At 28.5% G+C, this 6,016-nt stretch overlaps 1 long non-coding RNA gene across 1 annotated transcript; it reads right to left on the reverse strand.

Annotated features, from left to right (window-relative positions):
• Positions 1-5,250: 5,250 nt before the first annotated feature.
• On the reverse strand, positions 5,251-5,459 carry LOC105140839 (uncharacterized). The gene is made up of 2 exons (XR_845246.1): positions 5,422-5,459; positions 5,251-5,312 (listed from the first exon to the last, which is right to left on the reverse strand). It is a non-coding gene; the product is annotated as an uncharacterized LOC105140839 (long non-coding RNA).
• Positions 5,460-6,016: the final 557 nt, after the last annotated feature.

The raw sequence follows: 6,016 nt of genomic DNA on the forward strand, positions 1-6,016 counted from the left end.
TATCAATCAGTATGCTTCCATTTTCACTGCCCAAAGCTGGTAGTTCTCCATTTGAGAAAAACTGGCTTCAGCTTCCATCAAAAATCCCTTAAGAAGATTGCTCTGATACCAATTAAAAGTGTTTTAAATTATTTGAGTGTTTAAATAAAGAAAGAACGTAAAAGTGAATTAAACTAGCAACTTATTGCTACTGTTTTATTAAAAAGAAAGAAATAGATTGCTTATAGTTTATAGCAATCTTTACAAATATATAAAATGATAACAAACTGAAATTTTTAACTGATAGGAATATATCATGCCATGATCTATTAACAAGCTAACAGATGAACAAGCTCTTAAAGACTAGTACAATCCTTTATTATTGTAAAAAAGATCATAATTGAAATAAAATAGAGTTATTGACAGCAATATTGAAAGCAAACTGCAACAAAGTTTCTTCAAAAAGCTACTTACAAATAAAGTAATTCCAACTAAAGAAAGAAAGAACGAAATAATAAGCATGCATGCCTGCCTGATTGTCGATGAGGTGTTGAGCTTTACGTTTCATAATTGAATTCGAAATGAGCTAGTGATTAAGGTTATTTCCTAGTGAAGCTTGATGAAAATGTGAAGCCCAATGACTTTCAAAGAGCACTTTGCTATAATTTGGTAAACAAAATGTCTCCCTAAAGGAAGAAAGTACAAATACAATAGAAAAGTATTCTGGAAATATGTTGATTTATGATTATAAGTCAAATGCTATAGTAGGAAACACAAGTAAATCCAGGGCTGCAAGCGACAGTTGAAATATAAGATCACAAGAAAAGTGAAATCATATTAATTTGATCTCATTTAGGCATTTCAAGCTCATTAAAAAACATAACTATGATAAGAAGTGATGGATATTGAATTCCTATGATTGAATTTTCTCCATAAAAAACAAATAATTATTCACTTTATCATGTCTCTTTTAATGGTTCTTATATTTTGAGAGTGTATTTATTAGTCTTTCTAGATTGCTGAATTAGAATGAATTTTTCAATAAAGATAATAAATGCTAAGTTTTATGGCTACCAAAAAAAAGAAATTTATAGGCTCAAAATGGTATTTAAAGGTTTTTTTTTACCCAATGCAATATAAACTATCTCTTAAACCAATCACTATGATAAATTACATTTGTTTAAAGGCTAATACAAATCATAAGAGTTGGATGAACATTGCTACATGACTTTAAAAATCTCAGGTTTTTGAAAAGACAGTAAATCTTGTGAAATTCTTATTAGGAAAAAAACTATAAAAAAACAAAATATGTGTCACGTGTATTTGAGAAAAGCACCTGAAAAACAATATATCGTGCTTATAAAGCATGATATATTTAAGAAGCTAGAAAAGTATTTTGTCATGCTTATCAATAACAACATTTAATAAATGTTGTGCTTCAGAAGGGCAACAAGGTAAAAATATATTGTTTCACTAGATGCTTTTTAAATGATGTTATTCTGTCAAAACTTTTAAATTACTATGCTAATTTTAAAAAATCTTAAAATTTTGAGTGATGATGAGTTTCTCTCCTCTAAATTCTTTATTTTGTATTTTCTTTTCTATTTCAATTTTAAAAGTAGAGTGCTAACCACTAAATCCAAAAAATTAAATAATAGATTAAATTGTTAAATAAGAAATTGATTACATAATTTATGGACTCACAATTATTTTTTTAATATAACAAAAAATATTCAGACCATAAATAATTATTTGGAATTGTTATTAAACTCAACTAGATAGGTCAACCTTGAAACCTTTCAATTTGATTTATTATATATCATGAGTTTAAAATTAAATTATATGAGAGTTGGATCAATATGACCCCATCAACTTCATTTGTCCAAAAAGAACCCAGTTAACCAGTAAAAAAGGTCTAAGGATGAAATTGAATAAAAAATAATGAAATTGACAAAAACCACTTTCAATCCAACTTATTATCTAGCTCGAGTTTAAAATTAAATCACGTGAAAGTTGGCTAGTCCAAATGTAACCCAACCAATTGATAGAAAAAATCCAATGAAAAAATTAAGGAAAAAAAAGGATAAAATTGATAAAAAAGAAGAAGAAAAATAACCAAAAAAAGTAGGAGGAGCTTCCCCATTCATATGAACAGGGAAGCTCTATAAGTTTTCCCAAGTTTTTTAATATAGTAGGGTAACTAGTTTACTTTGTCGTGCTATGTTGCGGCTCAAATAACAAAAATGAACTTAAAAACATATTCATGCCACAGGGAACTAATTAATATTGTTATTAAGCCTGACCTGACAAGTCAAATTTGAAACCTCCTGACACGACACATTGCTTTGTCCATGTTTAAAACTAAACCATGTGAGAGTTGCTACGATATGACTCAAACAACTTAAAGGATGTAAAGACAACTTGGTTGATTAGTACAAAATATGGTTTAGATTTAAAAAAAAAACTCAAGATATTTTTTTTTAATATTGAGACGATAATACATTGGACTGACCTGAACTTTACGACTTAATCTGCCAAATCCGCAATTTAGATGATGGACTACAATGAGTTTAAGAAATTTTTTTTTTCTTGAAAACTATTTTTTACTTAATTATATGATAATAAAAATAGACCATCATAAAACCAAGTATAAACCAAGCAAAAATTAAATGTCGAGATGTTTATTTAAGATCATGATAATCTTATAGAAAACGAACTGAAATAATTTGTGAAGAAAAATTCAAGATAAAGTATATGTTGAAAGTTGAAAATGATTTAAAAAAAAAGGATGAAGATGAAAGAAAAACAAAGAGGAGGGGGAAAGAAAAACAAAGAGGAGGGGGGGGGGTGTGGGCAAAAAGCCGCCTCTTATAATGTTTATATGGACAGTGGATTAGGTGCGTTACACCCCAAGTGTTTTGTATAGAAAGTATAATACCATATAATGGCTTAAATAAAAAGAAAATGAGAGTGCTTTTCTACACTTCAAAGATGTTGAGAGTATATTATCACATCAGCTTGACCTAATAGGTCAATCTTGAATTTAGTCTAGTGAGTTTGTTTTCAAATAGGATAAAGAATTAACTTGATCAAAACTCGGATGACCTTGCAGGTCAATCAAAGATTCAAGCGACTTGGCAAAACATGGATAAGACCCGACCAAGTCGACTTCAAAGATTTTTTTAAAATGTTTTGCTCAAAATGATATCATTTTAATTTTTATCATATTTTTTGTCGAAACAACCTCATTTCATTTAACAAAACAACATTGTTTTGGAATAGTCTTCAATTAATTCTCTATTTCAAGAGTTGATTCACTCAATCCATAATCAAACTTAATAATTATGGTTAAGAGGGTAAGGAAGTAAAATTTTGATAATACATGGTCTATTTTACAAGAATACCTCATACATTTTAAAAGTTTAAAAGAAATTTTAGAATTTTTGAAAATTAAGGGAGCCAAGGCCATCCCTGAGCTAACTACCCTTTTGAGTTATTTTAGATATTTTTATAAAAGTATAGATAATCTGTATCGACTCTATTAAAACATATAAAAAATAATTTAATGCTTTACAATTTAAAATAAATTACAAAATGGACACTAAGTGTAAGTGTTGTGGGATACATCTTAACAATTTCACTATGTAAACGGGATAAAATTTTAAAAAATAAGTTGTTACTTAGTTTTGTGCTTGCAAGAAATCCTAACTGATATTTATATATAAAAAAATTTAGTATGGGTTTGATTATGCTAAAGGAAATATAAAAATCACCTGAAAACATTCTAACTAAGATAAACTACATTGTTATTTGATTTTAATGATAAAAATATATAATATTTCACCTAAACTAAATGCTTATATTTATTAAATGTAAAAATTCATAGGATAATGACTTGATATATAGGCTTGACAACGAGCCTAATCCTTACTTTTTAAGATATGGGATGAGGTTTGAAATAATGGTAAATAAAGACTCGAGTTTGAACTTATTTATTTTAATTGCATAAATATAAATTAATCCACCACAAAATAATTATTTCACAAAGCATGATCACCATAAATACTTCAACCAATTCAATTAATATAAAGAAACATAATCAAACCAAAAAGAAAATCATGAAGTGAATTTATTTAAACAATATCAACTTCAACATACGTTGTAATTCAAAATTTAATAAAACAAATCATAAATTATTCTAAAAATAAATAAATCACATATTGGGATTCAAAATTAATCTTCACAAGTTGTTAGAGTCGGTTAGAATTGGACCGAAAGGCTAGAACAAGGAGAAACAATGATATAAAAAACAGTGTTAATGTGTATTGTTCATGTATCAGATAATTAGTCAAGATTACGAGGCTTCTTTGCACCCGTAAACTAAGGTAGGGGGTGCATGGATATGCCCGCATGCATGACTCCTTCCTTTTCCTTTTGGTGTCAGCAATGTCAATCACCTCCGCCAATGCTAGGAGATTAAAGGTTGGAAAGTGCCTGTTGTGTTGAATTTTTCAAGGTTGTTAATGTTTTTGCTTCTTTTCCTCATTCTAGTGGTGTTTCTTTTTCTTTCTATTCTTATATTCTCTTTACTAGGTGTTTTGGTTGGCCATACTTTTTGCAAGAATCTCTCATTTAATCTATACGTTTGGCATTCTCTTTGTTACTCTTTCTCTATTTATATTGTCTAGGATCCTCATTCTCTATTGCTTTTTTTTTTTAATTGTGGATTTCTAATTAGTTAAATTTTCTCTTTTTAAGGAACCTCTTTCAATTTTTTCCAATTTTGTTTAATTCTTGTAATTGTTTTTTTCTTTTCTTTTGCATAGTTTTCCATTATTTTTTAGTCCTTAATCATATCAGTCCCTTGTTCTCCTTTTCTTCTTATTTCACCCCTTAAAATGTCTTTTTTATCTTTTATTTTTTTAAATGCCAAAAAACAAATTGGAATGAAAGTATAATTCTTTAAAACATAAAAAAAATAAAGCTCAAAATGAGTTACAACACTAAATTATTTCACAAGTAATATAACTACATATATTCAAGAATCATGGAAGCTACATCATTTTGATGCTTCTAACATGCATGTTACCAAAGATACCCTAAAAACCTGGGTTGTAAAAAAATATAAATTTTTAACTTTACATTTGTAGGCTGGTAGCCTATTTCATATGAAAAAATTAACAAGAAAAAAAAGGGCAAACAATTCAAGTTCACAAGACATGAAATTTAGAAAAAGGATGAAAAAGAAAGAAAGAAATTGTTATTACTCACTTTGAAGTCAATTTCACGCTTTTGCTGCTTCTTGGAAGAACCCTTAGTTTTTGCCATTTTCACTGCAAATTATAGAAAAAGAAGAGTTTATGCATCAAAATTACACTTCTGTTAACTGATAATAAATTAAAATTGATAATATAATTCAGAGCACATGGATTTGAAACAAACTAGTCAGTATGAGGCAAATAGAAGCTGCAAAAATAAAGAAAAACAACTTGAATTTTTTTTAAAGAGAAAACTCTCACAAGGTTCTACATCTTTTTTTTTCATCAATGGGATTTGGGAATGCTTTTGATGACGATTAATGAAGAAACATTCCATTCTTGTTTTGTTGAAATCATAGTTATCAGACCCGGTCTAGGTCATGGGTTGGCTAGGTCAACTCGTTATCAAAACAACGTCGTTTTAGTTATTTTTAAAGAAAACTGAAACAATTTTGTTTTGGACAAAATTGTTTTAAAAATGCAAACTATGTCGTCTTGGGATTCTAATTATTTTCCAACAGTAGCAACAAAGGGTTTTTCCAGCTTGCAGATTCCAATCATTTTCCAATTTTGATAGAAGGATGATATACTTGAAATTAAAGACCATTATATGAAAACCCAAATGAGTAAAATACAAGGCATGCTCCTGTGGGCAGGGTAAAACAAGAGTATTCTTGTGAATTATACACCCAACATGCTCCGATATCTTTATCATTCTCAATTATATACCAGAAAGGCTCTGGACATGCTCCAGTCTCACAGTCAATAAACCTTTTCTT

Source organism: Populus euphratica, unplaced genomic scaffold, assembly GCF_000495115.2.
Source record: "Populus euphratica unplaced genomic scaffold, PopEup_1.0 scaffold168.1, whole genome shotgun sequence".
NCBI classification, from domain to species: Eukaryota; Viridiplantae; Streptophyta; class Magnoliopsida; order Malpighiales; family Salicaceae; genus Populus; species Populus euphratica.